A 12,147-nucleotide genomic window follows, 5' to 3' on the forward strand; every position below is an offset into this window, starting at 1 on the left:
AGCTTCCAGCATGGGAGTAATTGAAAACAATGCAACATAACCTGTTTTGCCAAGTCAGGGCCTAAAGTAAGAATTGCTGTCTCATTTAATATCTGGGGGGGGACAGTGAAGGCTGGCACACAGATACACAATCCTTCCACAAAGTTAAACCAGAATATAACTATATTCTTCACTATATTAGCCACCTGAAAGTGGCCAGATATAGACTCTCTCTCTTGGCTATGAACTCTGTTCTCAGACAGAGGTCATCGCTGGCTTCACAGTTTTGAATGCTGATGTGGTTTGAGTGTTGCCAATTTTCCTGAAAGCTTAGAACAAATTACTCTCTGTGCTGCCCATCTCTTTCAGAATTTTACTCCAAGGGATAGTGGAGGTTGATAATAGGAACTTCTAGATAGAAACAGGTAGGGAGTATAGCAAATCTCCACTCTTCTCCCCAAAGGCAGTCCCATTACTTACATCACTTATTTTTATTCATGCTAAAAAAAAGTGGACTACTAAGTAACTCAGTTTCTGTGAGCCAGACACCTCTGCTGAGAAAACTCACAGCTATCTAATTCAAATCACACATTTTCTGAGAGTCTGCCTGTGACCTCCTACTGAAGCTACACAATATTCTGGTTTATCTTTGTCTCAAACTGGCAGTGATAACCCAAGCTGAGCACATGGTCATCTGTCCTGGCCACGAGATTTCCTGACAAATTCCTTCAGCCCAGATATCTAAGCCACTTCTTGCTCTTTCATTCAGAATATCTTGATTTCCCTCTTTCTGAACACAAAATAGTGGCATTTAGGTCCTTAATGTCCTTATCATCTTCTGGATTGAGATAAGCAATCTTCTATGTTTTGCTGTACCATACCTAATTACCTGGAAGAACAACAACAACAAAAAACAAACACCAAACACAAAAGCAAACAAACAACCCTACCTCCATGACAGTTTGGCTCTTTCCTATGTAATTTACCCCTCTGTCTTACACACACCCACATGATGATTTAGGGTGAATGATTGAAATGATTAATCCAGTGCTTAAGCTGAAGGTACGAGAAGGAGACCTAGGCCATCTGTAGAGATCACCAGGAATCTGCTGCAAGCCTACGTTTTGACAACATGCATGTTCCTGACAGCTTAGATAATTGAACACTCTGCATACAGGCATCTTCCCTAGGGGGTACACTACAGAAAGGAAAAATACAACCCCAGACTGTAAACCCTGCCAAGAACAAAGTACTACGCTCATCCATTACTCCACCTTGTTCAATTCCCTACCTCCTCCTCACAAGCAGAGGAGAGAAAAAAATCCTAGGAGGAATATTAAAAGCCACAGATTAAGTCTGAGTCATTATTCAAGGACTTCTTTGCCTAAATAGGTAGCTACGTAATGTTTTTGCAAACTGTGCTATTCCTGGCCAACAAACAGGCAACACATTCCTTGTGACCACCACTGACCGCAGGATTTTCCATCACACAGCAATTTCATGAAGAAAATCAGAAATTTGATCTTCTGTGTCGTAGTCTCCAAATCATCACAGCCCTCTAAGCAGAATACAGTTTAAACGATTATGCTCATGATACGAAAATGCAGTTAGTTTTCCCAGTCAGCCAACTTTCCTGTAAGTAGTATGCCACATTTTTGTAAAATTGTCCACAAGTCATTCTCAGATCCCAACTCCATAAGTTTTATAAAACATATATTAAATCTCATTTGTTTTACTGGAAGTAATCCCATGGTTTCAGCTAGCAATATTGCCAAACACAGGTATTCAAAAATCTTGAGTCAAGTACTACGTTCCAAAGTAATAGGGCAGTATTTTCTTTAAGATATTATTTTTCCTTGGACTCATTTTCAAACTGTAGTCCAGAACCACAAGGACTACAAAACTGGGTTTTAATTTAGAGCTGAGCATTTGAATATCGGTTCCCACAGCTAAAGCCTTAAGATCAACACAAAACATATGAGAGATGGCAATACAGAGTTAGATAGGCACATGGTTAAGTGATTTGTTTTGTTTCCTTCTTGAAGGGAAGGGGTTTGGTGGAGAGGAGGGTCAGAACTTTAACCTCCAACCCTTTCACCTTTGAATCCTTACTCAAAAGCTTCCAGGAAGGAAAAAGGACTTTGCAGCACGTCTGGGAGTTTAACAAATCCAGGCTCTGGTTAATCAAATAGAGAAGCCCTACGGCTGTACTAATTCCTAGACCCAATGAGGCCCCTCAGAATAGAAGGAAACTGTGAGCATAATAGGTCGTAGAGCTGCTTGAGTTCATTTACATGACATATCCCTGGCTCCTAAACTATTCTAACGCTTCTGACTGAATACGCAAAAGGAGGTTTCCCCACCCAAAACACTGATCTGGTCCACTCAGGGCACAGCTGACTACTGTGACCCCTGGATTTCATGCATTACAAAGCACAGTATACATTATGGGGCAAATGAGGCTCCAGGATATTCTCTTTTGAGAAAGCCAGGATTATATTTATGAAGTGAACTAGTAGATAAATGTGCGTACCAGATCCAACACTGCCTGTACAAAGACAGAGATTCAGCAAGACAATATACAAAGTAGATAAAGCTAAACCACTGATTACAGAAGAATAGGTACTTCACAAATGTTTTCTTGCAGTCAGCTTTTTTACCTGCTCTCTCAAAGGCAAGCTTTTCTATTATTTCATACCAAAGTCAGTTATAACTAGCTAGCCATCATGCTTTGTGTCAAGATCTCCTTGGTAGCTAGGAGTTAGAGTTTGATGCAAGGCATCCAGAATTTAGAAAGCAATTTAAGGATCAAATGCTTCAGTGTAATGTTTCTGCAATCTGTAATTTAAAGGGCTAAAAGTCTTTCTGCAGCCACCAATGCTTTCAGGGTCATGAGTTTATTTTTGCTCTGTTATTTCACTTGGTAAATGGACTGTAGGCATTTAAGGGGATGGCCAATCCTAAAACAGGAACTCAGCTTTTAAAAACTGTTTGTGCATAGTACTTTGGTTTGTAGAATGAAAAAGGAGAGGGGAAGCCTAACTTACTTTTGAATATTGCCAATTTCACATATGTAGAAGAGAAATTTCTCTAATTACTAACAGGCAAACTGCACTAAAGAGTGTACAGAGATGAAGTTTCAAGTCTGCAATTTTCTGTAATTTTATTCCTCTAAAACAGATCCTTTCTTACCTTACAATAAACAAAAGAAAAAATAACTAACTTGTTTACTTTTCTTCAGGAATGCAAGTAGCCCAAGCTCAGAAAGTGAAGTGAGAAAAGTGAGGAGCTGACTGGGCTCATTATTGTAGGATGGTTCAGTTACATATTACACTATGTACATAGATTATCTTTTAGTAAATATCTCTCTGGTCAATCTTGACTCTCATTATTGCCTCTCAATTGCAGATTTGTTATATATTTCCAGTTAATAATTTTTAGCCCATAGTTTACTGTGAGTATGTAGGATTTTATAAAAATTTCATATAAATATCTGGAAAAAATAACTGTAATACTACAATAATGAAAGTTATCTTGTAATCAACTTTTTTTTTAGGCAGTATTTTTGCCGTACTTCCTGAAGTTTTTTCATAGTCTGGAATATAATGAACCCTTGAACAAAAGCAAACCAGATCCATGCTTTAGTTTGCATAGAAGAAGAAAACTAGACTTAGTGAGGAAAAAGACTACTTACAAAAAAAAAAAAAATCAACATTTTAATTCAGGTATTCAGTAATTGTGCTGACAGTAGGAAAGTCTGAGTAGCTCAGAGTTTGGTAACGATGAGAGATGACATCATTAAGTTGTTAGTTCAACTTCAACCCACACTATAGCTATTGAAATGTATTGCAGGCTGTGGCTGCTTGATCCACCTAAGCATGCAAAGCAGCCTTTTGGTTTTAAGCCTGTTCATGTGTGTTCAAAACTTGCATGAGAATCAATATAATAGCTATTATTAATTGCTCTATTGTAATCTGGGCAAAGGAAATGACACTGTTTGTGAGGTGCCCCCTCTAAGTGAGGGGAAAGACCCTAACAGCACAACATTTACCCAAAGCCATATGGTGCGCTATTATTGTTTATTTAAAAAACAAACAAACAAAAAACCACTATGAAGCACTATTAGAAAATATGAGGGAGAGAGGAAGCAAAATCTTGCAAAATCTTACAATATCAAGTATTTTTCATCTCAATCTCAGTTCTATCAGAATTGAAACATTTCAAAACCTTCTTGATGATTTATTTCAACACTGACTTCAAAGATGTGTGAGTGCTAGAATACCTAAATCATTAACTTCTCTGTCATCATCTGATTAATTCTAATTTCCCACCTCTAACGTCAAGCTTTCAGGATGTTTCTGCTCTTTAGAGTAAAATTTGCTCTAGTTAAATTTCTTGCAACACACAGAGAAATGTAATCATTTGGATGATAGATGAATTCACCCAGCAGACATGGACATAGCATATTGTGGGACACGTAGCCACATGAGGAACTGCCAGATTTATTATTTTACCTAGACGCCTTCCAACAGTATTGTTTGTGCATGAAGTCCTAAAAATACATAAAGAGAAATGAGATTCTGGAAAGTGATCAAGATACCTTGAGAATATTCTGTTCATACTTATTAATTGGAATATCTTGTCAGCACATTAAAGGGTCTTTTTTTAGTCCTTTATACATTGTTAACATGAAAATAAACATATCTTCACTTCACAAAATGCAACAAGTGATTGGGAACCCACAGAAACAATAAAGCACACTCTCCATGTAAAAGGGAAAACAAATGAGGGCTAACTACAATCCTGTAGTTTCAGAAATTCTAGCAAGAAATATCAGAAGTTTCTTGAACAATTTCCTGTTTTCCTTCTTTTCAAACAAGGGAGAGAATGAACCAGCTCCTACAGCTGTTCTTTCCCCTTCCCCTTGGAAATAGCAACAGGTTTTTCCTTCTTCAGACAGCAACAGATTATATACTGCTACCAGGGCTGGGGTTTCACTTTAGCCAGCAGCTGAACTGGTTCTGAGCCATTTCCCACCAATGGAGGTTAATATGTCACACCCGTCAATTATCACATTTCCTGGCGTGGGTTGCCGTGTGCTTAAATAATAACATGATAGTGCACGCACATGCTTCTGTTTGCAAACAGCAAATTTACACTTGCATCCTGAATTATTTCTTTTGGATGAGGGGGAAAAAGACTAGAGTGGGGGGAAAAGTAAACCATTCTGTGTTGCCTTTGTGACCCACAGCATCAAACCCTCATTCACCAAACGGCATCTATCCCTACAGACAGTAAGGACCTCGAAATTTAAGGGTCTGATATGTAGAAAACAAAATCCCAACATTTACACACTATTCACTTATTCCATGATACCAAACAATGTTTTAGAGTGTTGTTACTTCTTTTAAATATGTCAAGGTCAATAACTCCTGCTGCATCTGCTCTTGGTGCAGGGCCAGGCTATAAAGGGCACCTGAGCCACTCCAGCGTAGAGCTTTAACCGCAGCGTCTGTGGGTGGCTACAGGCCCTCGCTATTTTATGAAAGAGAGCTGAAAATATTTCCTTAGCTGCTAGTGCTATACAGCTGGAGCAAGGAATGGAGTGAGGCTGGATATGAATTGTAAATAGAACTCACTCGCTGAGAGCTTGAGGTTTTCTCTTGGCCTAAAACATGCACGTATAGACACACATACGGACTCACATACAAATAAAGCCAGGAAAGGCCAATACAATCATTTATTCTGACCTTCAATTAACTTCAGTGAAAAAATAATAAAATCATTTCAGTTTACACAGAAGGCCAATTTCTCAAAAAAGCACAGCACATGTAAGACAGAGAGTACTCCTTTTAATACACCTGGGAAAACACTGGCTCATCTACAAACTAATTATCATTTTCCTACCTTGCCTTACTGTTCTCACGCATGGATTACTTTGATTTTATCCAGATCATTTTATCCCACTGTCCTGTCTTTGTGGCACAGGGGAAGAGCTCAGTCTGCCAGCCTTCATCCCATCTTCACTCAGAAAAGCGTAGGTTGAAACCAAACTCATTTACCCATCAAAAAGGGAATAAGAACTGGTTGTGAAAGCCCTTGGGTTTTTTTTTTTATTTTATTTTCCTTTTCCTTTCAAGGGAAAGCTGAGACAGCTCTGCTTTTATTTGCCCTCTTATACGAAGCTTGTGCAGAAAGGAGAGGTGCCCTAGACTCAAGCTTCACACCTTGGCTGGGTAATGACAGAGGTCAGGAAGGGGGAAGGAATGATCGGCTGTGTTGGGCTTGCATGGCAAGGTTTTGGTAGTGGGAGGGGGGCTACAGGGGTGGCTTCTGTAAGAAGCTGCTAGAAGCTTCCCCTGTGTGCAACAGAGCCAATGCCAGCTGGCTCCAAGATGGACCCACTGCTGGCCAAGGCTGAGCTCATCAGCGATAGTGGTAGAGCCTCTATGATAACATGTTTAAGAAGGCATAAAAGCTGTGGCACAGCAGCAGCTGTAGAGAGGAGTGAGAATACATGAGAGAAACAACTCTGCAGACACCAAGGTCAGTGAAGAAGGAGGGGGAGGAGGTGCTCCAGGCGATGGAGCAGAGATTCCCCTGTAGCCCATGGTGAAGACCATAGTGAGGCAGGCTGTCCCCCTGCAGCTCATGGAGATTAATGTGGAGCAGATGTCTACTTGCAGCTGTGGAGGACCCCACACCAGACCAGGTGGATGCACCCAAAGGAGTCTGTGACCCTGTAGGAAGCCCATGCTGGAGCAGGGTCCTGGCAGGACTTGTGACTCCATAGAGAGAGAAGCCCACCTGGAGCAGATTTATTGGTAGGACTTGTGACCCCATGGAAGACCTGCGCTGGAGCAGTCTGTTCCTAAAGAACTGCACACCCCATGGGAAGGACACACTCTGGAGCAGTTAATGAAGAACTGCAGTCCGTGGGAAGGAACCACAATGGAGAAGTTCATGAAGGACTGTCTCCTGTGGGAGAGACCCTGTGCTGGAGCAGGGAAGAGAGTGAACAGAAAGGAGTGGCAGAGACAATGTGTGATGAACTAACCGCAACCCCCATTCCCCATCCCCCTGTGCTGCTCAGGGGGAGGAGGTAGAGAAAATTGGGAGTGAAGTTGAGCCTGGGAAGAAGCAGGGAGTGGGGGTAAGGTCTTTTAAGATTTGGTTTTATTTCTCATTATCCTACTCTGATTTGATTGGTAACAAATTAAATTCATTTCCCCAAGTCAAGTCTGGTTTGCTTATGACGGTAATTGCTGCATGATCTCCCTGTCCTTACCTTGACCCACAAAGCTTTCATCATGTTTTTTCTTCCCCTGTCTGGCTGAGGAGGGGGAGTGTTAGAGTGGCTTGGTGGGCACCTGGCATCCAGCCAGGGCCGACCCACCACAGTTGCAGTAGATAATTGGAAGGGGAGGATGCGTATTTTGTTTAAGGAGGGGAAGTTAGGGTCTCCTTCCTGTATTCAACATCTTATTGAGGCATAAAGAAAAAGGTAAGAGGCACACAAATAAAAGAATTTGAGATGTGTGTCTTTCCCAATGGGAAATAAGAGAAGCAAGCAAAACATGAGCTATAGAAGCATGAACTCTGATGTTTCGGTAAAATCACTTCTCTTTTGGAGGGAGCTGTGGTTCCTAAATATATTGCTGTTGGCCTTCTCCGTAGCTTTGCTGAGCTGGTAACCGTCAGCAGCCTGTTCCGCCCTCTCCCTCATCTCCCACTGGAGGCTTCAGTCAGCTATCTTGACTAATATAATTTAAAACAGAAAATGTCTATTCTCGTAAAACTTTACTAGAATGAAATTACACATTATTGGGCTCCTTTATCAGAAAACATTGCAAAATAAAGAACAGCTTTTTTATATTAAGTTAGAAACATATTAAATGAGTTATTTTTAATATGCTAGCCAATTTGTATGGAGACTATGATTGTCTTCGATGCTTCTGAGGCCTACACTGAATCCAGGAATGTGTTGTAAAAATTGGTGAATACATTATCTTTCAAATGCTATACAGAATAATAATCTAGAGAAACACTCATACATTATAATTATGTGCTATTTAGAGTCCTTAGCTAGGTAGACACTTGCAGTGAGGAGCTATAGATAGCACTGTTATTTTCAGTGTAACATCTTCATCCCATTCAGCTTCTCTCTGATCCAATTTTGATCATCTCTCAGAAACCTGATTTGTTGGAGGTTTTTATATCACATTTCCCTATCGAAGTTATATGCTTTTTTGTTACTAAGATGATATTTACTATTCAAGAGGTCTGTAAACTTCCCAGATTAAATTAATCAACTGAGCATCTTCCGGAATTTTAAATATTGTCTCTATGGCGATAAACAGGTTTCACTGCTGATTTTCATTTACAAGAAATAAAATAGATACTTATTTCATTCTACAAATTGATCGTGACAGCCAAACTCTACTACATGGCATTTTGGCACTGTCCTGTGGCTCTCGTGAATGAAAAACACATCACATATGATTTACCTTCTAAGAAGTTAATGTCTTTGCTATATAATGTTGCATTGAAATATAATGGTGAGCAGACCAGTGCACAAAACAGCTTGGATTAAATATCTGGGAAATTAAATCCCTTTGGATGACTGTCAGGACTAGCCAGCCTCCATTATCCCAAGACACAAGCTGGCACATTATCGTTTTTATACATAGTTAAATACCCAGACTCTGATTTCATTAATCATTCAGTTAGGGCTGCAAACTTATCAGGCAGAGGGCATTCCCTGTCTTCACATGAAATGCTATTTACTAAAACACTATAGATGTATAATATAAATGTCTGATATTTTAGCAATAATAATTGCACTTGAATCAAAGGTGTCTTTTCCCTTCAGTTTCCCTTTAGCCTGCATAAGTTTTCACTTCTGCAACTCCTACTCCTCTAACAGAATCACAGAGGCTTTCTTAGACAAAATTAGAACCAAAAAAAAGTTTTATTTTTGATCACCTCACTCCACAGAGTTCTGTCCCCATCACATGCCAAAGAACCATTCCTATTTCCTTAAAAGCCACCATTAAATATTCATTATCTTCAGAATAAGCTAGATCAGCCACCAAAAGATGATGCCAGAGAATTAGAACCTCCTGTTTTGCAAAATGGATCCACTTTCACAGTACCAGAGACCCTGTCTGTCCCAAGCCAAGACCATGGTCACACCACAACTCTTCTGTAAGCTGACTAAGCAGATGCACAAGTGGTCTACTCAGCAACATTCATTCTTCATTCAGCATAAAACTGAGCTCCGAAATTTTCCAGTTGAGTCATTATTAGTCCCATGTTTATAACCTAAAGTGTGATTCATTCCCCATTTCTCTCTTGTTCTCGGATTTCATGCTGGGAAGAACTGGAAGAGATATGCCCTTCCACTCTTCCAAGATCTACTGCAAGGGGCTAGAAAGAATTTTGGAGTCCTGTGTAAGCACCATACCAATATACAGCATTGATATTTCATATGTGACTATCGTAGCATTGTAATATTTTCAATTACTAGCATATGAAATAACTTGTACACTATTTCAGGCAAAATTTTAAAACCCAGGCTACTGTCATTTGCATTCTTTATGCAAAAAAGATAGATGCAAGTCTGCAGTACAAAATTAGGTTGTCGCAAGTGTAAGTCCTTTATGGGTACAATCAGATACTTTAATGTTTTAATTTGAAGGGAAAAATAATAATAGATAATTGGCATCATCTGTCAGGGGTATTTTGTGAGATCTCTTTCTTGATAGCCAAGCTAACATCTAGACTTGGGAAGAAATATTTAACTTCTAGTTATAAATTTAGGGGTGAATTGGCGTATTGTTTTAAAACTGTTTCCTGTAAAGGAAAAAATCATTGTACCGAACTCTATATTCTGACTTGGGTCAATTCTGGTGATTTTCAGGAAACTAGATCCTGGAACTACGCAAAGATGCCAATCGTAACAAAAATACATTTTTTATTTAAAGTTAGATCTAGACTATACACACTATCCCAGCCTGCATCTGCCATTGTTAAGCAGACATATGATGCTTTCCTCCAAACTGGATGAAGAAACAGCTCTCACTGGTAATCACTACATGTAGGCACGGAGTTATGATTTAAGGTGGGTCTGAAAACTGAGCCGTATCATTCAGGAGCTCAAGCTGTTGATTATTTTCTAATTCCCACTGAGATTCTCCCACTCCTCTTTCCTTGGCGTTCAGTCTCCTTGTTCAAGAGGAATCAGCGATCCATAAAATTAAATAACATATTTCAACCAAATTCTACTTAAACAATGGCACTATTCAGGAAAGTAAGGCAAACAGGATTTGGCCCCAGCTGTGAGTATAATGTTGACCCTGGATTGTGTATATCTTAACAGGCTAAGGCTTTTGTATACAGTCACTAAAAAGAGCTCAGACAGAGCAGTGAGGTATGAAAATGTGCTATTTTGCTATCGCTAGATGTACACACAGCATTCTCCCTTGCCCCTCTCTCTTTCTTCTTCCAGTTTACTGGATGCCTTCCCCACTAGTATAGGTTTTTTTCATCCAGTCCATCCATCTCCACCTCCTTTTGAACATTTCCTTCTGTGAGCACTTAGCCCAGTTAATTGTTTCCTGACTTTTCTTCCAATCCTTTCTCATTTGCTCCTCTTTTCTATATCCTGGCACAATATAATCTTTTCTTGGATTAATTTCCATGCTGTTGCCAGATAAGTTACTTGAGACTATCTCCATCCTACAGCATCACAGAGCAGGTCCTGTTCACCAGTGCAGGCAGCTTGGAGGTAGGACACTAGGACCTCCAGGAATTCATTCATGTTAACAGTGAAATTAAATAAGGGTTTGTTGGTTGTTTGTTTGTTTGTTTTTAAAAAGTGCACTTTGCAGACAAAACTTTCCTCAGCAAATGTCATAAGAGTATTGTGTTCGAGCTCCAGATAGATTTCTTACATAAATGTGACTGTCAGTCCCTTGGTTGATTTGTAAAGTAATCATATCAAACCTGTTGGGGTAAATAATTTTTATTCATAGGGAGTAACACTCAAGCAAGTTTTTCTGTTTAATGATGATCCAGAAACATTTTGTAAAACATCTTGTAGCAGCCCACATTGAACATGTCAATGCTGGATCCCTGATTTTGAGCTAAGAATCCTGTTCATCCTTCCTGCCACCTCTTAGCCTGGACCGTGAGGTGCTGGGTGTGCTGCAGAGAAAGACATACCACTTGAAAAGAAACAAACACTTGAAATAGTTGAAGCTTACTAGTTTTAAAATGTCTGAGCTTTGTATATCCCCAGGGTCTCTCTGCTTGCATCTCCTTAAACAATACAAGCCAGTATTAAGAACATGAATAATGTGGCATGCTATCATATTAGGATATAATTAAAAACAAGACAGCTAAGCCTCAAAGCTCTACTGAACATACCACACATATTGTGGTCTCCTGCATTTGTTCTGAATTAAAATCCCACTTAGTTGAAACCTCACCTCTGTTATCCTCAGTGCGTATTTATACAACATTCAGTTTGGTATGAAAGCTGTACCCACAACTGGGGACGGTGGGGGCACCCACCTGCCTCCCCGAGCACCCTCCCTCTCCAGCTGTTGAGAGGGGCTCGGGGAGCCGTGGGAGCAGGAAAACCTCGCTCCTAACGGAGCCAGCAGCCTGTGGTGCGGTCAGAGCAACATCGCGCCGGAAAACCCAGCCCTGCCAGTCTCCCCTGGGAAGCAGCGTATCTGCCCCCACCCTTCCTCAGGTGGCAACTTTCAGCTCAGCGATTTTGTGGAGGCCTCTCCCACAGCAGAAGGACTAAATGTGCAACTGTGATCACAGCCAGGACTTCCTCAAGACCATTAGGACCAGTATAAAACCAAATTAGGGCACCCCTGCCTTCTTCCATCAAGCGCTCAGTTTTCAGAGACAGTTTTCTCTCACTAATCTGTTTACCTAACCTCAAATTTTACGTTAAAAGCCAAGAGCGTGTTGACTCAAGACCATGTTGGCAGGTGACCTAATTTTACCCAGCTATCAGCTGACTCAGAGCCAGGAGTTATGCCAGGTGAGCATAGCCTGCTGTAAGGGCCAGTGCTCCATGATAACTCCTCTCTCCCTCTTCCCCTGCTGTTGCCGTGGGTCAGAACTGCAGAGAAAAGCGAGCAGAGG

The sequence above is a fragment of the Tauraco erythrolophus genome, chromosome 7 (genome assembly GCF_009769465.1).
Source record: "Tauraco erythrolophus isolate bTauEry1 chromosome 7, bTauEry1.pri, whole genome shotgun sequence".
Taxonomy (NCBI): domain Eukaryota; kingdom Metazoa; phylum Chordata; class Aves; order Musophagiformes; family Musophagidae; genus Tauraco; species Tauraco erythrolophus.